Below are 26,910 nucleotides of genomic sequence, written 5' to 3' on the forward strand. Positions count from 1 at the left end.
AACCTCTCCATAACTAGTAAGAGTTAAGAGGTTTTTTTGCATTTTCCCCTGGAACATGCAATGCTGGCCACTATCAGAAGCTAGATAAGGGATTAGATGGACCACAAGTATGATCTAGTACGGCAAATCCTATGTCCTATGATTATCAACTCCCCTGTATCCTGACATCAGTTCTCCCTAACCAGTCATCCAGCACTCCATTGGCCTGAAGATCACATCTCCATGGCTGATCTCTCTTGGGAAGAGAAGCCATCCCTTCAGCCATACTCCTACAACTGGATCCACATGAGACCACACAGAGATTGATTGAAGTCAATGGAACACCAAAAGGCTAGAGGCATGTGGATCAGATTGCAGACTTAGAGCCTAGACATGGAATACTAATGAATTTCTGGTGCAGCACTTATGATGGAAAGTGACTTCAATTACTTGGACATTTTAAACTTTTGCTGAAAAGGCAGCATGGCATTTTTGATGGATGGTTAAACAACCGTTTTTTCTTTCCTTCTCCAGTATCTACACCGTTTCCCCCCCCCCTTTATCTGCCCATTTTTATTACCCACCCTCACTGTCTTTTTATCCCTGTACCAACATGCTTTCTGAATTTAACACAATGGCCACAGACAATGTTTTATTTTTCAGTGCGGTCCTGGATGTGCACAGTTAGTGCATGAAGTTGATTTCCATCAGTAGGCCCCACTAACCAATCTTTGGACAATCCATGACCACAGTCACCTGTGATAAGTGTTTCTTTAAATATATTAACAAAATATTTTGTTTTCCATTTAAAATGTTTACAAGTAGTAAAGTATTCCACTGGCACTAGACTGTATATTTTAATAAATAGCTGACTAATAGGTTTTATTATGCAATAATTTTGTATTTCTTCTTCACATGACATTTAGAAATGTCAAGACCTTATCATGCCAACACAGTCTGAATGTTGGGTGTGCCTGTGTTTAAACGTATTTGCTTCTGATTTACATTTTTCCACACATGTTTTAGAGTAACAGCCGTGTTAGTCTGTATTCGCAAAAAGAAAAGGAGTACTTCTGGCACCTTAGAGACGAACTAATTTATTTGAGCATAAGCTTTCATGAGCTACAACTCACTTCATCGGATGCAAGAATGAATGCATCCGATGAAGTGAGTTGTAGCTCACGAAAGCTTATGCTCAAATAAATTGGTTAGTCTCTAAGGTGCCACAAGTACTCCTTTTCTTTCCACACGTGTTTTATAATTCAAAACTTCCCTTTTGTGCTGAACTCAAATGACTGTTGAACTTTTCTTTTATTAACTGAAATAATGAGGTGCATAGTGTTAAAATGTAATCTGAAAAGTTCACAGCAGATAATAGTTTTCTATATAAATGTGGTTCTTTAAGTACTAAGATCTAGAGGTAGGTGTCATCTTAGAATCTTAAACACGATTAAAAATAATTTACGGCACTTGAACTGAGAAGCTGCAGGGTTTTCCTGTGCTGTTTTTTTTTAATGTGTTAATTTAGAAATTACAATTATAATGGTACCATTTATTTGCAAATTACATAATTTCTATTATAAAACTCCTAATTTCAGGATTTGGAAATTCAGTGATAAAATTTAGCTTTGGACTCAGACATGGTATACAGGCATTTTTGTTCAAAGGGCTGGGAGGACATTTGGATGTCTTGGATGAATGCAACAAAAAAAAAAAACAGGACTGGATACAGATGCTGTGTTGCACATTTTAAGATTAAAAACAGTCTTTTGATTTTACAACTCTAGTTGAATAAAATCCTGAACTTCTTAATTAAGGCAAAATTGCCACTGACTTCCCTGGAAGTTTTGCTGAGGTAAAGAATGAAGAATCAGTAGTGGATTTAGGTGTCTTCCAAAAAATTGGATCTTGAAAAGTGAGTGCAATCTACATACTTTTATCCATGAACAGTGGGAACATAAATATGAACATCTCAAGGCCATATGGAGATTCTAAGGATATTAAATGAATTGTTTGGTTTCCATCTGTGACAGATATGGCCGTTTTCTGCCATATCCTTGGGAGACTTGACTGAATTAAGTTTAAATATCTTTTGGGATTCATTGTATTAAATAAATGGTTTATATATTATTCTTGGCCAGGATTGTATCTAATCTTGCAGGGGGCAGATCTGACAAATGTGAGACCTGGGTATTCAATGGACTATAGTGAACAACATGCTCAACAATAATGGACTTTTGAAACAAAATGTTTAAGTGCTTTTCTTGGAGAATATGTAAGGGAAGGTGAATGCAAATTCCCTACCTTGGGCTAGGCAAAAAACCCAGCCCTTTGAAGCTACATACTGAGGAGTGAGGCATTGTCTGCTGATCATCATTACCTAAGGCCAAGATCAAAGGCCGAAACCATATAAAGGAAAGATTGAAATTTCCATGGTGGTTCTGATTCTGATTTGGAGAAAGTTATGAACAGGTAAACATGGGGAAAACCCAGTTGTGAGTTTTGAAGGACTGACAACTACCAGAACTTGAGCTAAGAGTTGGGGGTGATCTCTGGTAAGCTTTATAGCATGTGTGTAGGGGTCTTCTTGGCTTTTAATATATTTTCTTTGTAATGCTTTCACCTTAAGAATAAATATACTTGCTTATTAAGCTCAGTGTTGTAACTTGTAACTGTGGGCAATTAAAAGGTTCATAAAAAAAACAAAGTGCAGATGCTGGCCTTTCAGATGGTCTGGTTTGCTGGGGATATCACAGTGTAGGCAAAGAACTGTGCAGCCTAGAAAATCCCCAGTCTGGAGGGAAAGAGATCAAGACAGGTGATGGCTGAGGAGCTGGGAACCTAAAAAGGGTTCCCTCATGGGACCATGGAGGAGAAATACATGTGCTGTTGCCCTGAACTGTGAAACCATCCATCTCCTAATATATAAATGTCCACATTACATAAACCCTCCACCATAATTGGCATCTTTTTTTTTGGCCAGAGACCAGGGATTGAATCTATTTGGAGAAAGGAAAACTCCTTAGCTTCTAGAGATGGTTTCTGAAATAAGGGTCAAAGCACATTGGCAGAACACCAAGGTGCTTCTTCCATTCCATCCCTTTTCATTTATGGGACTTCAGCCTCCAGGACTTTCTATCCAGCACCTCTTCATCAGCCCTAAAATTACTTAAAACATTGACTAAAAGATTTATACTCCCAGGATTCAGTGTATCAGTGTCATAGTCTTTGAAAACATTACCATTTATGTTGTCACTTATCTGTGAACTCTAAAATATTTACACATTATGCTGCAGATAATTCTCCTGCAGAAGTTTGTTATGGTCTATTGCTTTTTAAATCTCCTTTGAAATGCATATTTGGAGTGTAATCTCTAAATGAGTGTGAATAATTATTTACATGAAAGGAGCTGCTATGGCCAGTATATGAGAATTGAAAATACATTTCCTTTTTTTAGAGCACTGTTAAGAAAACCCAAACACAGGATATTAACCTACATTGTACTAGGTAAGCAGAGTTGTAGAAAACTTGCTTTAAGAAACTGCAAATGAGCTAAAGCTTGAGCGTGTTTCAGGGTTTGTTACAAATGAAGAATTCACCCCTAGTCCATTGTAAGGTTTCTGAACCCAGAATTGGTTTCAAGCAAATCAGGGCTTTGTTTCAAACAAGAAATGAGGTAAAACCATGGGTTTGTGTGTGAAAATGCTGCTTTATCTGAGTTTTGCTTTGAGTTTTTTGGAATCATTTGAACCTGTGACTTAAAGTGAAACTCATGGATTAGAAGCACACACAAATCAAAACAGAAGAACATATCTGCACAAATCCCTGTTCACGCAACCACTGAGCTACAAGAAGTGCTAAAATTAAAAATCCCCTGAGCACCTAGCAAATACCCTTTGCCTACTAAAGATAGCCTTGGTATTTAATTAAAGGTCAAACCGAATTGTTCTGCAAACCTGGAGGATACTTTGAAGTAGTTACTTAAGACAGGGTTACCTAATGAAGGCTTCAATATACAAGTAAAAATCATTTTCAAGAGTGTCACAAGCGACAGGATAAAGAAGCCACTGCCAAGTGAAGTTGGGTGGTGGGTTCTGCAGCCTTAATCCTGTGGCTTCACCCCAGCCCTCAGATATCTTGTCCTGACATTCTGTCATAGAATAAACCTCTCCACAGCCATGCAATGCAGGAGATGTACATCTCCACATGCACGGTCACAACAGGATGCACGATGAAACTGCCATGAGGAGGAGAGAACCGGATATGCAACATGGTACATATGTTTGCCAGACTCCGTAGGTCCTCGTTTATCATTTTATATCTGGACATGATAGAATGATTAAGGATTATTCCAGCTTTTACATTTTACTTAGATTGGCTTGCCAGCGTATGTTGCAACCTTTATGGTAATTAAACATAGGTTTGGTGTGTTTAATTACTATTATTATCACACTATGTACTGTTCTTGTTATGATGCTCTGAAACTGGTATTCTGATTGTCAATCATCTAGTACAATTACATAGCTTCTGAAGGTCGGTCTGTAAGGCACTGGCCAAAATGTCAGCCTTATTATTACAATTGATCTTAAAACAGTTTTGTAGCTGAATTTGTCATCCTGTCGATGAAATATTTTAGACTATTGTCTAAACAGAATGCATCTGAATTTTGAGCTAGGGCCTTTGATTTGTGACGACTTTTGTCCACCTTTAACTTTTTCATGAGTTTATTTAGAACAAAGCAGGTGGCCTTGTTAGTGATGGGTTATAAAATATGCACAGAAAATGTGCACGGGTGAAATGCTGTTTAAGCAAGTAATCTCTTTGCACAGATGTCCCAGGATTTACCTATTTCACATTATTTGCTTTTGCTCACCACCCAACTGAGGGGATGTGATGTATTTCACCAGTGTTTGCAAAGATGTTGCATGCTCAGCCGGGCTGTGGTGATGTATTCTACACATGTCCTTTCTGAAAAATTCGGAAGCATTTTCAGCGTTGATTTCCCTTAAGAGTTATTATACCCCACACAGATTGGCAGTGCAGTGCCACAATACCTGGATTTATGAGGCGACCTTGGAGACACAGGCACTCCCACGCTGAAAGCACTCGGAGCTAAACCTGAAATATATAATCTATATATATTGGATTACTGAGCACACGTTACCATTGTATAAATCAGAACGAGATTATGCAAATAATAAATAACATTTATGGAACATCTCATGAAATACAGTACTAGAATTCAATCATGTACTGGTCAAATGCATCTACCAGATCTGGCTGTCATCCAATCTCATTTCTGGAGTTGATTTCAGTGGAAGCAGGATTGTGTCCCTTTTAAATCCACTGTGGGAGGCTGATTAATTTGATTATCCGGTTTGGCGTCTGTCTATTTAGATTATCCTCATAGATGCTGAGCAATGGCCACTCCCATCAAAACCGTGGGGGATGCTGCTATTCAGCAGCTCTCAGGATTGGGCCCATAGCAGAGATTCGGCGGTGGGGGTGAGCTGTGTGATTCTTTCTTAGGTACTGGGGAACTCACACGTGCTAATGTTTTCCCTCCCACGCTGCCTTTTGCGGTATCCCAGACTGTGAAGTCTGAGGACTGCAATTTGTCTGAAAGAGCTTCCTTACTTTCTGACAGAAAACTGGTCAAGTTGTTGTTAGGATCCTCACTCTCCTAGCTGTTTGGGGAAAAGTCAATTGATTTGTTTTTAAAGTCAGGAGCTGTTCCAATAAGGAGGTGCTGATAAATGGCAATGAAACTGCAGAGCGGAAGCATGTGGCGTGCAGACCTAGGAACAGCAATAAATGCAAACCCAACCTGCACTAATGTTAATTGTCATTTGGTTTATATCAATGTGCAGATTATTAAGCCATAAAGCAAGGCAATGATCACAGAGGGCAGCACTGGAGATAATTAAATATAATTGGGGTTTCAGTTAATCCACCAAAACCCAGGAGATGCACAGTTAAGGTTAAACACCCTGTTTGCACTAATGACACTGCTTGCACAGTCATTAAGAACATGCACTGAACTTAGATTGCAACTCAGGTGTAAAGGCAGGTCCCCTACAGCTTTAAACACAAATTTCCTTCCTTTTTATGTCTTGAAATAACTTTGAATCTCCAAGTAGCTGTTGGCTTACTTATTTGCATTGCAGTAACAGCTAGAGGCTCTAATCAGGATTGATATCTTTATGGTATCAGATGACAGGACCTACACACAGGGAGAGACAGTCTTGCTCCAAAGAGCTAAATGTAGATAGAAAAGAGGGGCAAAGGGCAATGTAGAGGGATATACCATATCTGCAAAACAATCACAGTGATGGAAAACACCATGTATGTTCCACTCTTCTTGTCTGAGTTGATTTTTCTTGGGATTCTTTTTAAGCATGTGACGAGGGGTCAGGTTGGGGTGATGAAGAAGGAATGCAGGTAGGGATGGATTCATGGGAGTAAGGGAATGGGAAGGACAAAAGAAGAGGACAAGGGAGATTGAAGGTGACTGGAAGTAACGGGGAAGAAAGGCTGGTTGGAGGCACGGAGGGCAAAGGCAGTGAGGCTGGGAGCAGAGCAAATAGCCAGTAGGTAAAATAGAAAACCACATCCAGAGTTGTAATTTACGAAGTCAGTCTGATGACATCACTAATGTTCACAGGTGTAAAGCAGCAGGATGCTTTTTGGGATTCATTCTCTGCTCCTTCTGAAGGGGATTGCTTCTAGCTCTTGAGGCTTGCTTAGACTGCAAGAGCTGCGGCTTATACTTCCACTGAGCCCAAGAGGGTGCGGGACGTGGGCTGCATGGGCAGAGCTGGTTGAAAAAAAATTGACACTCTTTCTATCAAAATGGCCATTTTGAGTGTTTCATAGAAATGTATCTGTTCCAACAAAAAAATTCATTGGGAAGGGCTTCTCCTATCCAGGGTGCAATTTCTCAAGACAGACACATACAGAGAAGAGGAAGAAGCCATAGCCTGGCAGTTTCGGCACTGAATCAAGCAGAACAGGGACTTCAACCTGAGTCTCCCACTTCCCAGCCAAATGCCCTAATCACCAGGCTATTGGTTATTCTTGTGCCTGTTGCTCTCTCTCACTTTCTCTTGTTTTCCCATTAAAATTTTTGAAATGTCTCATTTTTGTTCCTATGTAGGAAAAAAAAAACAATTTTCAAAATGGAATTGTTGTCTTCTGCCCCCCCCTATGCCTAAGGCCTGGTGGCCAGGCATGTGCTCTCATGGTCATTAGGTCTTGGGAGGGAGTGCAGGTGGGGGAAGGAGAGCCAGTTGGCCTCACCCCTTCCTCCTTCCCCCAACCAGTAGTACTGCTGGTCATTTCCTTTTGGATAAACTTTAGGGTTTTTCAAGGTATATCTTATCTGAATAGAATCCAGGGCTTTTTTTTTTCCCCCATCATCAAAAGAAAAAAATTCTTAATGTTCTGAAATGAAGCCTCTGAGTAAAAGTAAATACAGAAATAAAGTTTTGTTTTGTTCTTAATTAGGGTGGGAACATAGACTTGGAAGAACTTGATTTTTATTTTTTTAAAATTTTTCGGGCTACTATATGTTCATTTTAAGCAGTTTTAAAAGATTTTTATCTAGTTAAATGTTCACAGTAGTGCAAAATTGTGGGGTTTAAGTATTTTTTTAAAATTTTAATTGATATAAATGTTCACAGTTGTGGGAAATTAAGGGTGTGCGTGCCAGGCAATCATTATTTTAATAGCAATAAACATTAAAAGTTAAAGCTTTGTAATCATTATAACACAAATTATCAACATCACACATCAAAATGTACAAAGTAAATATTTTAAGTCAAACTCTCATAAGTTCTGAAGCAGCATTTTTCTTATTTTGCCTATCTGTAAATAGCACTTGTTAGCCATGGAAATATTTTTTTTGTCCCTTTGTGTATGGTGAAATTGACTGATGAAAATCTGAACCCATCCAACCCTAAACTTAGTCCCGTGGATTGGACATCAGCCTGGGGGCCCGGAGCACAGGTGTGTCTATTCCTAGCTCTGCCGCTGAGCTGCTGTGACTTTGGCTGTATGTCTGCACCGCAAAAACAAACCCTGCCACAGCCAGTCTCAGAACTTGGGTCTATAGTTCTCAATATAGCCCTGTATATGCTCTGGCTCTCATCCCTTAACCGGGCCAGGGATGGGTTTAAGAGTTCCAGCCCAAGCACATACAGCTACGTGGCTATTTTTAAAGTAAGCCACAGTCTGTAGACCCAGGCCTCCAAGTCTTGTTGTTGGGGGGTTTTGTTTGTTTGTTTGCTGTGTAGACGTACCCAGGTCACTTCCTCTCTCTAGTCCTCTTTCTCCTCTTTGTCTGCTGCGTTTAGACGGTAAGCTCTTTCGGGCAGCAGCCAGCAGCCCCGAGTCCTGATCTGGGTTGCGCCCCCAGATGCTACTGTCACGTCAATAATAATCAGTGAGCTGTGAAACCTTTCAGAGTAACAGCCGTGTTAGTCTGTATTCGCAAAAAGAAAAGGAGGACTTGGGGCACCTTAGAGATTAACCAATTTGTTTGAGCATAAGCTTTCGTGAGCTACAGCATCCGATGAAGTGAGCTGTAGCTCACGAAAGCTTATGCTCAAATAAATTGGTTAGTCTCTAAGATGCCCCAAGTCCTCCTTTTCTTTCTGTAAAACCTTGAAAGCCTTTTCTCTGCAAGGAGAGAGTGGAATGACTCCTTCTGCCGCAAAGTTGTAAACCCTGCAAGCAGTTGTAATGGCAACAGGGCCAGAAAGTGCGCTGGAGCCAAGCAAATCTGCCTCCCTCCCGTCAGGTGCACGTTGACATGCCCAGGGAGGAATCCCAGCCGAGAGCCCTTGCACCGTTCCCCCCACGGACGGCCCTGGAGCGGAGGAAGAGGAGGAAAGGGGTTAATGGAGGAGCCGCTTGTAGGTAGCGCACACGCCTGCTCTTTAATTCTCTTCTCTCCTCCACCCCCCCACGCGGGCGGCCAAGGCTCAGGGTTTGGAGGGTGGGGTTTGCTCAGCGCTCCCAAATCTCTGACGTTCAATGTTACGGCCAAAGGCGGCTCGGTTTAACAACATACCTCCGGGCTGCACGGCAACGCGGGGAGGTAGCGCTCGGGCAAAGGACGCTCGGCTCTTCAGCGGCACAGAGCCGAGGTGTCTCGGAGCCGCCGGGGCCGGGGCCGGGGCTGGGGGGCAGGAATCCGACTGCGGCTCGCAGCCTGCCAGAGCCCGCTCTAAGGTAAGCCCGGGACTGGAGCAGGGATGCCGGCGAAGCTGGGGGTTCAAGGCGCCGCTGGTTGCACAGGCTGGGGGAGCTGCTCCGGGGAGTCGCCGAGAAGGGGGAGGGCGGTGTAAAAAGGCAGGCCGGCGGGGGCGTGCAGAGGGACCCGAGCGCTGGCTGCGATGGGCAGCGGCTGCCTTGCCCGCTCGCGGAGCGCAGCTCCCGGGGCCGGGCTGGGGCGTCCCGCCGGGGCCGGGCGCGCTCCGCAGACGCGGGGCTCTCCGCGGGCGCGTCGATTGCCCCCGGTTGGCGGAGGCGGCTCTAGCCCGCGCTCGTTGCAAGCGGGGCGGGGGGCGGGAAGTAAGTTTGGTAGTTGTCGGACGCGCGGCTTCCTCCGCCCGGCCGGGGCTCGCCCGGGTGAAAACGGCCCCAGCCCACGTCGTGTAGGATAGCAGTGCCCGCAGCTGCCCGCGGCCAGGCACCTCTCCCCGGGCACTTATGCTGGACGCCAACGGTCAGGGCGATTTCCCCCTGACCCAGCTAGGGGACGTTTTGGTTTTTATTATTATGTTTGCGCACGAACAGGTTTGTTATGGGAGGGCAGCGAGGGGACCTGCCAGGGTTTGATCCTGCGGTTTCACGGCAGGGAGGCAACAGCACGCGGGGTTCTGGAGTTGTGTATTCGCAACGGGGCTTGTGAAATAGACCAAGGGGCCCCTTCCCGGTTGTCTCGTCCGTATCCTCCATCTCCCCAGCCCGACCCTACGCGGAGGGCTTACCCGGAGAAGTCAAGATTTTCCGATCAACTTTGCTAGATAGCGGCTATCTTTGCAATACAGCCAAGACGGCAGGTCCCCATTTCCCCTCAGTCGATGCGATAAGAGACAGCGGAGCAGCGTGGTGGACCGCGGCGAAACAGACACTCGGATGATCAACCCCGAAGGGAATTGCCTTAGTGCTTCCTAACGCTTCAGGGCTTGGGACAGCACGTTGTTCGTCTCTAAGGTGCCCCAAGTACTCCTCTTCTTTTTTCGCTGTTAATTTATCTCCCTTGAAGCAACAAAAAGACAGACAGACGCGCTAGATCCCTGACATGCCGCAGCAGCGCTGAGCAAACCCGCTTAGGGACAGGAGCCGGGTGCAAGTTAATGTTTCGCAGAAAGCCAGGCTCTCTTCTCTGTTCTTCGCAAGTGCGAAGCCAAATGCATGACAAAGATCGATCAAGCCGGTGTCCTTGGGAGATTTTTAGATACAGAGGGCAGCTATCCGAGCAATAGGAGGTGTACGAGGGGGGGTGGAGGGACCTGCTATTTAGCTGTCTAGTGGAAACCTATGCATAACTTTTGCTTGTTGCAAACGAGGGTTTCTTGATGTTTAGGGGTTCAGGCTGCTCTTGCTTTCCAAGAGCTGATGTTAGCTTTCCGTGTTATGAGCAACATAATGCAGTGTGTTGTTTTATTTATCCCAGACAAGAGTGACTTGCTCTCTAACCTACAAATTAGACGACGTTGCTTGCATAACAAGTGGAATTAGTTGGTATCTTACATGCTAATTGTAGATCACCTTTTCCTGCAGAAATCTGCTTTCACTTATTCTAAGAGATAAAGGGAGGCTTGGGGTCTGCGGCAATGTATCTGGGGTTTTTTCTTAGTGGCTAAAAGAGGGTAAAATATTAAAGAGCTAGATGCCACAAGTATTCATATAAAATTATTTCCTCTCAATCTTTTTTTTCTTTTTGTATCTGTGCTCATTTTAAAAGTATCTATCCTTGATTTGGTTCATGATCTTTATGCTAACAGATAAGTTACTGGAGTTGTATGCAGTAGAAGTTGATGCAGGCTTCATATTAACACTCTCACGTTATTTTTGAAATCCTTTATTAAATAGTTATTGGGGGGGGGTTCTCTTAAAAAAACAAACAAAACCTGTTTCCCCTACTGGGGATGCCACAGGGCATAAGATCAGAGCATGTTTAACCAGGCTAGTTTGCCATCTGAAATAATCCATTCATTTCTCTAGCTATCAGTATGTCTTTCCAGCATATCTTTCTATATTTAGATGTCGAACTCAAAACCAACAGTAAAATCTGGTGCTGGATTCAGGGGGAGGAGGGGTTCAGGGGAGAAATATTCCCGATGCTTCTGCTACTTCACTCTGCAGGCAACTTTTTGTCTTCTTTCTGGGCTCATCAGAGCTTTTGTGTCCTTGCTTTGCATTTGGCAGTTACTGAATCTGCCTAAATAGCGTCTAAATAATTCCTTAAAGTCCCCCACCCCTTAAGTGTCTACCATAACTACTTATTTTATGCGGATAACCCCCCCCCCCCCCCCCCCGTACTTCCTCATTTACAGGTATGTAGGCAGCTAATTTCCCCAAAACTCCTGATTCCTCTTAGGCAATGGCTTCCAGTAGCGAGTGCACTAGTTTATTGGTTTCATCTTCACAGCGACTGTGTGCACACCAAAAGCAAACTAAGGGCACGATCCAAACACCACTGAAGTCAATCGGAAAGACTTCCATTGACTTCAGTAGGCTTTGGATCAGGTCCTAAGTGAACCGTTGGCAGGATGAATTCTAAATTTGTGGGAATTTGTAAATAATTGTGCATGTGCTTAGGTTGTTTGAAGATCATGCTTAAGTATTGCATAGTGAAATCAGACACAAAATGCCTAAATTTCTTGAAGAACAGTTTGATTTGACTGTATTCAGACCAGCTGGGATGATTAGAACTGAAGAATTTGGAAATCTCTTGCAGTTTAACTTCAGAGCTCTGTTCTAGCCTCTTTCATTTTCCTGATGTTTGAGCTTTTCTTGGATCCCTGAATGTATCTGTTTTAGATGTGAATGGTAGGCGGTGAAAGAGCTTCTCCTGAACTAGAGGAAGTACAGGGAGCTTTGCTTTAGCATAGGGAAATTTAATGGTAAAATGACACTGAGTTCGTTTAACCATGAACTTGCATGAAAAATCTAGTCATGTACTATTGATATTTGGAATTCTCTACTGGAATTGTGCAGCCATTCGGTGCCTACAAATGTTGTGATGTGGCACCAGTTACGACTGGCGGCCTCTAGTCCTCTTTCCCGTGACTTGAAGGAAGGGTGTTTGACTCATATCTTTTAGTAATAACTCAGGACATCACTCTTTATGATGGGTAGTCTTTGAGATTTCCACCATCCTTTGCTGTGACTGGCTTATTTGTATTTGTAGTCCCTCTATTGGTTTTCTGAATGCTGATGTTTTACTGTCAGCTGAGAATCACTTGTGCTGGAGTCAGAAATAATAGCACTGCAAGCCACAAAACAAGTGGTGTTGCTGAGTTCAAACAACTCGCAGAGTGAGTGTGTGACCTCCATGACACATACGCCTCTCAGTCACCTGGAAGCAAGAACCTCTATTAGTTCCTGAACCGGAGTCTCCTAGGTGGATACAAATGTTTGCTGTTGATCTTCAGGATTACTTTTCAGTCTTTTTTTTACACTTATGACACTGTTGGGTTAAAATTCCTATATTTTATTTTTTAAGAAGCAGACAGATTTCCTTATCTGTGTTATTAGTAACACCTGTGATATTAAAAAAACAAAACTCATTTCTACCATAAACATAATGCTGTTAATGTTTTTTTCATTATTTTCAGCTGCATCCGTTTCACATGCCATTGTAGCTGTGTTCATGTTCTGGGTCCATTTAGCTATCTTGATCTTGATGTAAACTCCTAGTGGAAGACATGGCACAGGGAGTTTTCACCTCAGTGTAACTAGTTGAAGTCAAGACTATGCCCCCACCCTGCTGGAGTTCACATCTACTAGCTATATTGAGGGGAAAAACTATCTGTGCCATGTAGGAGCATCTATTGAGATATATCTCAATGTAAGTACATATAGGCATATCCCTACACTAGCATCATGCTGCAAAGTTTGGGTTTCAGACACTGCTGGAGAATATTATTTCTTTAAAAATAAAATATTTTAATTAGAATAATAGAATCAAGGAAATGTAGGGCTGGAAGGGATCTTAGGAGGTGATCTAGGCCAGCCCGCTGTGCTGAGGCAAGAACAAGTAAAAATAATTGAAATTAAGAATAATCATTGTCCTATTTCTGATGATTATGGATTTTGTAAAGTCTGGCTTTCTTACCACATCTATACTAACCTGATAGTGTCCCTTTAAATATTGTTTCTAACTCACTTTCATGTTAGCTGTGATCTGCTACTTACAGCTATACACTAGGGTGGTGGTAATTTTGAGAAGTGTTTGGGGAACCAGATGTGAATTTTCCTTCAAACACAGGAATTGTATACTGTTGGATGCTGCATGAGTGATGTCCAGCTCTGGTGCAAAGGTAATCACAAACACAGAAAAGTAACATGAATCACGGGAAATACACAGATGTCAGCTTTAAAACTCTAAACCAGCCAAAATATGAGTTGTACACATTCTTATTGTCATCTGTTACGATAGTTACTCAGATATAAATATAAATATGAATGTTGTGATGCTAGTGATTCATTCTTTTGATTATTCATTAGATAAATACCTAATGATGACTCCTAACAAATTTAATGAGTTACATGGCAGTATATAATCATGTTCCATTCCCTTAATAATACACCTCCTGCCCCCTCTAAAAAAAAATAATTGGGGATTGTGATGAGGTGTTCACCCCACACCAGTCTTGAAAGGGTTAAGGTAGGCTAGATGGGCCAATTAACAGCATAGGCTGCACCTGGAGGGAAGCCAGGGCTCAGTAATACTTAATTAAGGATGAAGCTAAGCTGGGCAGGAGCAGGTGGGGATTCAATAAAGCTAAGAAGCTGAGAACAGAAGGGAAGTTGCTGGGGAGAGTAGTCTGCAGTCACTCCCTGACAGAAGAGAGGTTTGATGGTGATTACAGGGTCTGGCAAGAAGCCACAGGGAGTGGAGGAAGCTCAGATGTAAGAAAGAAGACTGCCTGGAATGGTAGAGGGACAGCTTGTTCAGAGAGGTATTTGCAGACCCCAGAACACAGGGACTGTAGGGACCTGGCCAGATGGTCAAGTCACAGAGAGTCCTGGAGGGCGAAATTGAAACAACAGGCTGAGTGACTGGTGGAAGAGGCGTCCAATCTTTGGCAAGCTAATCCCCAGATGAGCCACAAGGAAGTGCACCTGTGGTGAGTAGCAAACCTTGTTACAAGGATATATAAACCTCAGATGCCAATGTTAGGATATGCAAGTTTCACATTTCCTTGCAGAACCTGGACAATATTTCACACATGAGGCAATGGTTGCAAGATGGTCTATGCTGTACTGAGGAAGTAATTTTGTTCTTTCCTACTCCCTTGACCTAAGCACTATTTTTTTTAAATCTTAATCTGAGGAACAAAAACCTATTTTAATCTGATACCAACAAAATAAAGGCAGGGATTTTAGAATTGTTGGGTCACATTACTGAAATGGTGGCCTTTGTTATCAACTGATTCAAAATCTGTTAAACATTTAATCTAATGATTTAATAATTATGTGCATGATGGATAGGTAGTGTACTACCCGCCTGGTCAAAATGAGCAGGCTCTGGCCCTAATAATATAGATTGGGATTTTGAAAGGAGCCTAATGCACCAACCCCCCCCCCCCCAACATCACAGTGTAGGTATAATTACTTGAAGGCTTTAAGTAGCATAAGATCATCACATTGCTACTCCATTTAAAGAAAAATTGGCTAATTTATTCTTAGCAATTATGGCCTATTTTCTTGAATACCTAATCTTTTAAGATCAATGTCTCAAAGGTAAATCAAATGATTGCATTAAATAGCTTGAAGGGGTAAGAACTTGGTCTTACAAAATTCATTGTTCTGTTAATTCTTCCATAAAGTCCCAGTGAGCCACAAGCTGAGACTAGTACTAGATAAAATTTCATTAAGAGCACAAGTTTTGGGGTAAAAGAAAGTTTTGTTTTCTTCTTTTTTTTAATGAATACAGTGGCTTCTATATCTCCATAATTATATTGTCAAAAACAAACAAAGTGATACTTAACAAGCAAGCAAAGCAAATATTCAGGGAGAATCCATTCAAATGTAATTTTTAGTTTAATTAAAGGTTAACACAAGAGTTGAGAAAAATAAACACTCTTAAGTAATGACTTCATAGTTACCATAAATACGCTCAGTTGAAATGAACCTTTTGTAGTAGAGCTCAATAAATAGAATGATACATTATGAATCCACATCAAACAGGTGTATGTTAAGGACCAAAAGATGACTATTACTTAATACACTATACTGTACCATGTTTTTCTCTATTCACCCTTTTCCCTTCCTCTCACTAGCCAGATCTGTTCCCCTTCCGACCTGACCCCCTGCCCACCTCAGAGAATTGGCCTTTTTCCACATTTTACTCCAGGAGTTCTAGAATGTATCCTATGATTGAAGCCAGAGCATCCAAGATTTGAGGACAGTACCCAGGAAAGTAGAGATTGTCCTATGTGATTCCACAAGGGGCCAAGTCAAGCTAGCAAGGCCTCTGATGGGCAGAATAGATGTTATGCTGGAGAAGAGGTGTTCTTATTAAAATTGATTCAAACCTTCATTTGAGTTTGATGGCTGGTCTAGAAGGTTTAGGCCAATTCTACTTTATTAGTAACTCAAAGTTCATTTGCTCATCTGTGATAGGGTAGTCCACCATAGAGGGCAGTAGCTTCCAGTGGTCAGCCCACTCCACCACCTGACTTGAATCTTTAAGGCTTGAGAAGTGTCCAAAAGATACATGTAGAGACTGAGTCCTGGGAATGAATGGAGCTCAGAGAAAGAATCAGGCTACTATCCCTTAAAGGGACTCAAATCCTGCAGAGCATGCAGGGAAGGGAAAGGCTCCCCTCTAACCCAACCACCTGGGAAGAGGTTGGAAGAAGAGGAGCTGTATAAAGGCTGCTCCTCCCTCACAGCAGGGTGATGCTGACAACAGAAGGCTGGCTTGCTGTACCCTCCAGAGTGGACCGCTAATTAGGCAGGGCATTCAGTGGAGGGGAGCTGGCACAAGGCCTCGCAACTGAGTAACCAAAGGCAAGAGGACTGAGAGGCACACTCCCAGCTCCAGGGAGATGGCTGAGAGGAACGTCTATTCAAAGGCGAGAGCTACTGACTGCTTTAAGGCAAGGCACAAAACTGCTAGTAGTACGGTCCATCCACTGAGAGAAATGGAGACTGGCTTGTAGGTGACACCTCCTGAGCTAGTCCCAAGAGAAGCTGTGAGGAACCACAGAGTATGTCTACACTGCAATTAAATGCCCACAGCTGGCTTATATCAGCTGAATCTGGGGCTCAGTCTGTGGAACTGTAAAATTGCAGTTTAGATACTCGGGCTTGGGCTGGACCCTCTTCCCCACCCCACGGGATCCCGGAGCCTCATCCAGGCACTAGGGAGGTGAGAGATTTGATGACATCACCCTTAAATCATATACAGTACAAGGTAATTGTAGGCTTGAGACAATATATGCCATGGCATTTTATATAAATCCAGTTAAATATTTTATATAAATATTTCCCATTTAAACCTGATATGCATAAGGCTTAACAAGTAATTTTAGTCTTAAATTAGAGGACTAAGATAATGAGCAAACAGTAAAGTTTATTTTGTTTCTAATAGAAAAAATTTGCATTACAAATGGTAATTAAACCTTCATGTACTGAGTGGCAGTAATATACAAGGGTTTTTTAAACCAAACTTTAATATCCGTCTTATTAAACACTTCTTATGTAAGTGATCACAGGGTATTATTGCCAATACTTACAAATAACATCAAAACTAGACAGTTGTTCACATTTCCAATATATGCTTCTAATAATATATGGGCGTAAAGACTTAAATAGCTATCTGTGAAAGTCCATAGAGCTTCTGAGTGTATGTTGCATGCATGTTTTTTTTTCATGATCTACTTAGTTCATTGTTCTGTTCTCCAGTCTTTTATTATCTATAGCTTGAAAAAAAAAGTTTGACCAGGTGCCTTTCCCAACTTGGTCTGCGAGTGCAGCCCTCACTTTAGAGTCCAAACTCTCCTCCTAGAGTTTGGCTTTTATTAATAATCAACAGTATGATAAAGTTCAGTTCAAGCTGTGTTTAGCTGTTGCCCTTCAAATGTGCTCAGCCCATTGCCTTGATCTTCATTCTCCAGATAGTCACTCCCACCTCCATTATACCCAGGTTAGATGGTGACTCGCTACTCCAGTGAGTCAACAAAACTTGCAAATGATGCCAAGAGGGTTATTGTCTGCAATGTATCTCGGCATTTGATTAATGTGATTAAATACTTAGGCCAAATTCTGAGCTGATTTAAACCTAATGCACTCCCACTCCACTTAGTTACAACTTCTCTGGACATAACACTGTAAATCAGGGCAAGATGTGGCCTCTTAAATTTCTATTACTTTTAAGGTGAATTTACTCCTCCTGAAAAGTGAGTCTAATATCTCTGAAATGAAATCTTCTATCTAGCCACAGGACAGGCATAACAGAGTCATTGGGAAAAGCCATGTTGCTTCATTGCTGTCCTGGAGTGAATATCAGTAGGGTTCAGAAGTTATTTCTGTTTTCAAGCCTCTTAAAACCTCGGCTTTTTTGTGGGACAATCAAGGATGTAAATTTTGCTCGGGTGGAAGCTTGTCCACTCGGCACTGGAGTGAGACCACCACTGAACCCCTGTCATCAAATAATGTTTTATCACTACTAGACTGTTCCGGTGAATGGGGATGAACGCTCTTTATTCCAGTCTTTTGAAATGAACTCCTGAACGACACAGAACTCCTGGTTTATAAAAGAGTTGCTTGTTCAGCATCAGAGCAGAACACTTGCCTAAGATGGTTTTAGTCTTGTGAATGACTTCTTCTATTTAATTGTACGTGTATTGTTGTTCAGCTAGGAGATATCTAATGCCCTCTGCTGTGCATGTATGGCTAGAAGTAGAAATCATCATGCACTGCAGGAGGAAAAAATATATTTCGAATAGCATCAACTCTTGGCACCATATGAAACAGGATTTCAAACCAGCCCTTGATATATGCATGTCAATAGGATTTTTGTAGATATAGCAGATTGGTAATTTGTGCATGTAAATTATTTTGAATTACAATATTTTTCATTATTCTGAACATATTTCAAATCATTATATAAATATGTTTTTAATCCAAAAGAACCTTTGCAATATTGTTCAGTGTTTGCAATTAACTGGAAGCAGCTTGTCAGGTTTTTTTTTTTTCTTGAATCATGTCACTACCTTCATTTTCAAAACACGTGTCCAATTCAGTGGGCAGTTACTTTTGCATGTAATCTCCGTTTGCACACACACAGTTACCCCTATTCCACTAGATGGTGACAGCCACTGCATAATTATGGCATCATCTAGTCATTGGCAACTGGATTTGAGGCCATCTTTAGTGTGGTTATTTTACAAATCATCCAGCTTTCGTGGGATTGCGCACATAGCAGGCAGTGCCCAGACTTGGATACCAAATTTAGTATCTATCATGGCATGCACAGTGCTCCAAGGAATCCATGAGCCACTGGGTACACACACAAGTTTCTCTTTAGGGCAAGGTGCTAGGGGGAGAAACATTTTTTTGAGAAAAAGGACCTGAGTGGAAAGTAATACCATGTAAAGCAAATAGCATCCTCCTGTTGACCAGCAAATAACACAGACAATTCAGCTTTTCCAACACGCTGGCTGACTGTTTCCCCCATATTCTTGAAGCCTTGGAAGCAGACTTGTCTGCATGGGCTCAGCCAAAAACTCATGGCTAATTTACATATACATGCAAACTGTCTGCAAATTTGCATTTAATCCCTAACGGTGTATGTCACTACCCAACTCCTCCACCAGAATCCTTAACTTTCCCCAATATCTATCAGCTACCCACACACACATCCTTCCCTTTGCTCACATTCAATCAATTTCCCTATCAATTCTCTGTCAACCCACAAATCCACTCTCCTCCTTCATTACCCTTCAGTTCTCTGCCCCTGGTTGCCCCTCACCATTATCCTCCATTACTCATGACCTCCTGGGTGTTGAGCTAGTCTTCCCAACAGCAGACACGCCTGTAGTGGTATGACTGATGGCTTAGATTTCCTCACACTGCCCCTGCCTTTGCTAGCTGTTCAGCATTCCTCTCTTTGCTCCTCCATAACTTCTTTTGGGTCTCATTGAGAGGGAAATGGGGGAGAACTCAGAGCAGGCAAAGAGGAAGTATTAGATACTAGCCCAGCCCACTCTTGAAGCTGGCAAAAAAAAAAAAAAACAACATGGAAGTATCAATGAGTCAGATGGGGCCTAGAAGTTGAGCAGGCCTGCTGTCAAGGTCACCCTAGCAGTCTTGCTAGAACACGAACGAACAGCTAACAGTTCCCAGAACTTGTTCTCTGGACCAAATGTGAGAACCCATATGAAATGGTGACAGCAAGCTGGGTGCTTGTTATGAGTGCACATTCCTACACAGGGATCCTGTTCTGAAATGCTTAGTACTGAGTCCTGGATAGAACATAGTGCTAGTACCCAGGCTCTGAACCTACCTTACTCACTAGCTAACTAGTTGTAGAGGCATCTCCTCCTGGGCGCTCACAAATACACCTGTAGCGTATGTAAGGGCCAGCCAAGTATTTCAGAAATCGACACAGGCATGGGAATACACTGTTCAATTCACAGGAGGCAGGTCACATCAGCTCTCCACAGGAGTTAAAGTGGCACCCAGTGTCCAAGCCATGGATCTCCCTCAGCAGACCAGGAGAAAGGTCTGTGGACTGGAACAACACATCTGTGCAAGGTCTATTGGGCAGTTTGTGGTGGAGGCTTCATAGACTCTTCCCTTCCCTCAGTGTTGGCTGGAAGGTCCGTAAGATAAAGCAAGGGGCTGCAGAGATTTCTCTGTCTCTCTCTAAACTCTCCTTTTTCCCCCCCGTTCTCTCCAAAACCTATTCTTTTGTGGTCTCCCTTTTAAAAAAAGTTTTGCTCATCCTTTCCACGCTCAGCTTCTTTACCTGGAAAATGGGGAAGAGTGATGTGTCACAAAAGCAGATATTTCCACTTGCAGTGGGCATTCTGTACTGGTATTCAGGACTTCTCAGTTAAGTACCTGCTATGAACGGATGTTTCTTGCAGGAGTAAACGACACCATAAGAGGAGCCTCACAGAAATACATCCAACTTTTTCAAGCAATTACTCTCCATTTCTGTTCTAAGTCAGGATAGTTCCCTGCTGTTTTTCCTAGTGTTTTGTGTACATTCTGCACAGTGAATATTAAATGTACATATTAGACATTTAACCCATTTTACTGGGGGGAGTAGGCATAATGTTAAATCGCTTTTATATGATATGCTAATAATACACTTTTGAATGAAAATTGCTCAGGTGAATTTAACGTTTGACATGCTGCTTGTAATTACAAATGTAGGGGAAAAAACACTCGTCAAATAGATCTGAGAATGAGGGAGCACAGATGTAGAGTGACTCAATATTTTCTGAAGTCAAGGTGGGGCGGGGGGATAAAGCTAGTACTAGAATCATGCAAAGGTCAGTAATTTTTTTACTCCTGTGACCATGGGTAATCCTTCTATCATTGATACAATGACTGCAAAATCTCTTTTCACCACTGTGATTTACTTGCTGATAATTTAGAGGAATTTTAAAAAACCCCAAACCCTTTCCTCACCAATTTAATTTAGTTTCAGATCTCTTTGAAGAGCCAGAGGTTCTAAAGACTTTGAAAGTTGTTTTTCTGAACTATTACTGCTGCTAGGGTCTGACCAAAAGCCCACTGACATCAATGGGAGTCTTCTCACTGATTCCCTGGGCTCTGGATGGGGCCCGTGATGAAGTTCCTAGAGTTTAAGTAACAGCATCACAGTTTTAACTCTTGTCATTTGATAAGAACAAAACAGAGAACAGAAAACTTGACCATAACTTGCTGTTTTCAATTACGAATGTTTTTTTTCTGTTTGTTCCTTTTGATGCAGCCTTTCTTGTGGGGTGAATAGTATAAATAGCCAATCATATACAAGTATACTACTGAAGCAGCAAAAGGTATCCAGCTCAGCTGACTTAATTAGCCATGCTCCTCCAGAATACCCCCATATTTCCCCCGCCAGGTCTCTAATATCACTACCTGATGTTTGCGAAGGCTCTGATTTCTCGCAGAAAAAGGTAATCCTGGTGCATAATAACACACAGTTCAGCTTTTCATTAGTGGAATGCTATCACTAGACTCTTCTGCGGCATATGTAGTAAACCTTCTAGGCTACGTAGGAAATCATTTGCTAGGTTTATAGTTAGCCATTTAATGCTTTAGTATATAAATTTCTAGAGTTTGGGCTAACTGTAGCTGCATTCGTCATTGTTGCAGAACTCTGACAGTGAACAAAAGGTGCTGAAGGGAACTATAACTCATGCAATGAATTAATGGATCCCAAGTTTCCTTTTTTTTTTTTCCAGCTAAAAGGGAGCTTGGAGCCATGTGGTACTTATACTAAAGACTGAAGATACTTGACAACAAGTTGTATTAAGCGCAGGGTTTTCCTGCCCTATATTTACAAAATAGGCGAATGTAGCATATGTTGCAAATGTGACTCTACTGGTGATTATGGCAACTTTTGAGCTATGTATTTTTAATGTTTTAAAGGCATCTTTCTATATATAACATTTTTAAAAGTGGAGTTTAATAATCTCCGATCAAAAGTTGATGCTGTAGCTTTGTGCATGAAGGTATGTGTTCACTGACCTCTTTTAAAAAGAGGATTGCTGTTTAAATAATACCATGTGACTGTAAAATTTTCTTCAAGGTAGATATATAGGTCCCAATCCTGTGAAATACTCAGCACCTCCCAGTAACTTCAGTGGGAATTCAGCACCATACAGGAGAAATTTCGTATCCCACGGAATTAGGCACATAATTATCTACGCACTTAGTAAGAGGTTCACGCTTGATTCACCCTCTGAGATGCAGCAGTGAAACTTGTAGGACCTTCCATCCACAGAGGCAGCTATGTCTGAGAAAGCATTCTCATTGGTGGAAGGACAAGTCAATGGGGGATAGAGAGGAGTGGGGAGTAAGCATCTTTAAACTCTGGCTGAGGCACCATGAGAGGTCAGCCAGTGAAAGCTCTTCTTACAGTGTGCACGGTCAGTGCATCTCCAAAATGCTGTGGTTCTGCCCATTCCTGACCAGCTCCACCTGTTCTAGTGAGCTATACCAGCTGGCTACAGACATGCACCTCTTTCTGCTTTTGGGAACTTGGCCCTCTTTCTCTAATGTGCATGCAAATCAAGGAAGATACCATAAGCTTGTCCTGGAAAGATGCTAAAAAGCATACAACCGGCTTTTACAGCAACTTCACAGGTCCATAGTCCTTGTGTGTGCGCTCATGAAACAAAAGCAATAGAGGTAATATGCTGTTCAGTTAAAAAGCACTAACTTCTAAAAGTCAGAAATCCTAGATCTTTATGCATGATTTCATATGTAAAACTTATACCCTAATTTGTGATCTAATCAGAATCACACTGTTAGGTAACGTTAGCAACTATACCATTTTATAAATTGATTTGATATAGAATAAGTGGTTTTGGCCTCTTTGATCCTCTGGCTTAATGTTATATCCCTCCCACCTTTTTTAATTCTCAGCACTTCCCTTTGAAAAGTGAGTTTCAATGTCAGTCTGTATTTTGCTAGTTCATAAAAGTATAAAGTCTGACTATACCATGTGAGGCAGAAACTGACTGTGTGTGCCAAAACCAGCTGATGATGGTTCAGGAATATATACTCTTTGATTTGTTCAGTCCAACACAAGAGGTTACAATGTAGCTGAATAGCACATCTTAGGGGAATCTGGAACAGTGTAAACAGAGTACTTGGAGTAGATTAAGTGACACAGTATAGTTCCTGAGCAATGGTATATTAAGGCCCCTGAAGAGACCATCTGCAATGACTGGCATAAATGGGCAAAAGTGCAATATTTGCATTGCTGTTTCTTTAATTATATTTAGATATCCTCCTTTTGTAAACACTTACCTGAATAAGCAAGTCTCTGAGGCCTCTTGTTCCCTGTAGAGCTGTCTGCAAAGAGAGAAGTAAAAGAGCATGGAGGGTATGTGAAAAGAAAACAAAGCAACTAGAGACCCTCCTGATAATGCTCCAGGAGAAGGAGAGACATGACAGCTGCAGGGAAGTGAAGGGATGATGAACATGGGACAGAGCAAGAGGCAGGGGGAGGAATGCAAATGAGTGATTAGGGATTGGTCAGTGGACTGAGAAAATCCCTACATTCAGTTATTCTGCCATCACTGACACCTGTCTCCTCCCTGCTAATCCTTTATTTATTGTTCTGAAATCTCCGCCACTACTTTAAATGGAGTATGAAGAGATCTGGTTGGAAGGGAAGTCCCAGTCCCACAGAGAATTGAACCATGGATGCTTGCCATCTGGCGTCACAGATCTTGGGGGAGATTCCTGCTGAAAACCTCTCCATGAGGGTCTCGATGCCAAAGAGGGGATTGCTACTTCAAGCAGCATTAATGTAGGCTTAGAAATCTACATGGATGCATTACATCGGGAGGGGAGAATGATGGTGATAGTCTCATCGCAGCCCGAGGCCACTCCCTCACCCCAGCACAGATTCACCCTTATTGAGCTCTTCTGATGGGCTTCCACAGGGAAGGGGGGCCTGTGTGGCAGAGACATCCTCTTCCTTTACATAAGCTAAAGCAGTGGTTCCCAAACTTCTGTACTGGTGACCTCTTTCACATAGCAAGCCTCCGAGTGTGACACACACACCCCCCCTTATAAATTAAAAACGCTTTTTAATATATTTAACACCATTATAAATGCTGGAGGCAAAGTGGGGTTTGGGGTACAGGCTGACAGCTCATGCCCCCACATGTAATAACCTCACAACCCCCTGAGGGGTCCTGACCCCCAGTTTGAGAACCCCTGAGCTAAAGAATATCAGCAAGTGCTCATGAACCCCAAACCAACAAAGCACTTAAGAAGATGTTTTAACTTTAAGCATGTGAGTCATCCCATTGACGTTAAGTGCTTTGCTGCATTGGGAACTCATGCCATCTTACAAAATGAGGCTATTATTGTGCATCCTTTGGGGCGGGGGAACACACCAATATAATATTACTCAACTATAATTCAAAACTATATCGTGTACATTTAAAACATAAAAAGAGGGAAACTCCTTCAAATCCTGTTCAACTGCATTTCTAATATGGAATCTGAGGGTATGTCTACACTACAAACCAAAACCCTCCCACCTTACAGAGTCCTAGAGCCTGGGCTCTAGCCCGAGCCTGGGCTCTAGCCCAAGCCTGGAAGTCTACACTGCATTTAAACAGCCCCAAAGCCCTGCAATCCTGAGTCAGCTGGCAGGGGCCAGCCAGGGGTGTCTAGTTGCTGTGTAGACACCCCCTGAGTATATTCCGAATCCAAAATGTACTGAGGACCAAATGCTTGGCCAGTTCCTTCCATTTCTCTCCAAGTTCAGGGAAGTTCTTGGTGGCTCCACTAGAATTTTTGTTGTGAACACACAGTTTTCTGGCTGTTTTGTGGACCAACAACATCCCCAGACAATATTCACAGTATTTAGAGAAACAATGGTTAGTTCTGATGGCCTGTTTGTTTGCTATCAGTAGAGAATAAAAACCATTTAATATTATTTATTAGTGTATTTCAGTATTATTGCATGAAATATGGAATTGCTACTACTAGAAAAGTAGATTATCTTTTCCTGGATAGTTAATTTCATTTCATTCAGCAAAATTTGATTCATATTTCTGAAATACTGCTGCCAAACAGCTTTCTAAGCAAAGTTGCAGTGCAAGACAAAGTGAGATCCGGGTAGGGAAAAGTGAGACGACATTGTTGCAATTGTCCAAAGGGGATGAATGTAAATAATCTCATAGATCAAACTTAAACTGAGTTCAGATAGTACAGAAATAACACAATCTGTCAACTTCAGGGTCACACTTCAAAATGGTACTTCTATTCCTGGATTATCCATCTCTTGTCTATAACAGACATAAGATGTTAGATCCTTACATTACAGTAATAAAAATATGCAAACTACTTAAGGTTGGATTGGTCTTCCCACCAAAACCCCCCCCAAACAAAAAAACAAAACCCCACACCTTCAAGGATTTATAAAATAGTTAAGCTGTTACAATTTTCCCTCACTCTGAAATGGCAGACACTGTCTTAGTCCAAAAGTGACTCTCTAAAAAAGACAATTATCAAAATTAGACTAGGTCATTTATTATGTTAAAAGATGTAAGCTCATAGTTCTGAAGTGGATTAAGAAACGGCTTATGTCTATATCATCTGTCTCCAACCCGAACCTGAGAAGGAGTCAGAATTTACCAATGTACATTGCCAAAGAGCCACAATAATACGTCAGCAGTCCATCATCAGCTCCCCCACCCCACTCTCAGTGCCTCCCAGATAATGGCAGCCCCGCCAATCAGTGCCTTCCGCTCCCTCCCTTCCCAATCAGCTGTTTCATGGCATGGATGTTTCATGGGGGGAGGAGCGAGGGCACTGCAGACTCAAGGGAGGGGACGGGAAGGGGTGGAGTGGGGGCAGGGCCTGTGGCAGAACCAGGGGCTGAGCAGTGAGCACCCCCCGGCACATTGGAAAGTTGGTGGCAAAAGTTCCAGCCCTGGAGTCAGTGCCTATACAAGGAGCCACATATTAACTTCTGAAGAGCCACAGGTTGGCCACCCCTGACTTAACCTTTGAAAATGGGCAGAAAGGCACCTAATATTAACTTTTTAATTCGGCCATGAATAGCATCATAAATCTATATCCTGCCTAATTAAAATAAGAAATGGTCTTGAGTTGCAAAGTTTTAGTGTCTTTGCATTTTTTTATTTTAATTTTTTTTTGCTTTGGACACATCTTTAGTTAGTATATTCCTCAAATTTTCAATTTTAGACATTGGAATATGTAGGATAGATTATCTCTAATGCAGAGTCTTTTAAAATTCATTAATCTTCCTATATTTGAAGGACTAAATTAAACTTCAAAATTTAAGAATTGAGTACCTAATCAAATACTTGGGTTTCAAAATGTATTTTATTTTTCAAAAGCGGACTTACACATGAGGAGGAATAAACACCATAGGAAAACCTAATAATATAATAACAACTAGACACTAACATATCACAAACTCTTATATTACAGTGGTATAAATTTGCAAACTACTTAAGGTTTTGCATAAAACTTATTTTTTTTATAATATCTCAATCCAAGTACAGCTCTCAAATAATTTAGATTGTTTCAGGCAGCCTTAATAATTGATTACATTCCACATAACACAAGACTGTAGTTCTCCATTGGAATTTACTCTGGTGATGAAAATTGTATACATTATCTGGCTCAGATCATCTCCTTTATACAATAGTGCAAAGAACTCTGTCCTGCAATTGAAAATTCCACCTCATGAACTGTATTTTTAAAAAAAGAAAAGGAGTACTTGTGGCACCTTAGAGACTAACCAATTTATTTGAGCATAAGCTTTCATGAGCTACAGCTCACTGCATCCGATGAAGTGAGCTGTAGCTCACGAAAGCTTATGCTCAAATAAATTTTAGTCTCTAAGGTGCCACAAGTCCTCCTTTTCTTTTTGCGAATACAGACTAACACGGCTGTTACTCTGAAACCTCTATTTTTAAAGTCACTTAAAGTGAACCATAAGTCTAT

At 41.8% G+C, this 26,910-nt stretch overlaps 1 protein-coding gene across 7 annotated transcripts in view; it reads left to right on the plus strand.

The window, feature by feature from the left end:
• The first annotated feature begins 8,764 nt into the window (after positions 1-8,764).
• The window catches only part of LOC140914094 (contactin-4), a 659,738-nt gene continuing 641,592 nt past the window's right edge, over positions 8,765-26,910 (plus strand). For 2 of the 7 annotated variants that reach the window (XM_073351159.1, XM_073351157.1), the window contains exon 1: positions 9,021-9,213. The gene's annotated coding sequence lies outside the window, so the exon portion shown is untranslated. Of the gene's footprint in view, positions 8,899-9,020; positions 9,214-9,592; positions 10,201-26,910 lie in introns of those variants that run through there. The other 5 variants (XM_073351151.1, XM_073351150.1, XM_073351153.1 and 2 more) reach the window with 4 other exon arrangements.

This window comes from Lepidochelys kempii, chromosome 7 (assembly GCF_965140265.1).
Source record: "Lepidochelys kempii isolate rLepKem1 chromosome 7, rLepKem1.hap2, whole genome shotgun sequence".
In the NCBI taxonomy this organism is placed as follows: Eukaryota; Metazoa; Chordata; order Testudines; family Cheloniidae; genus Lepidochelys; species Lepidochelys kempii.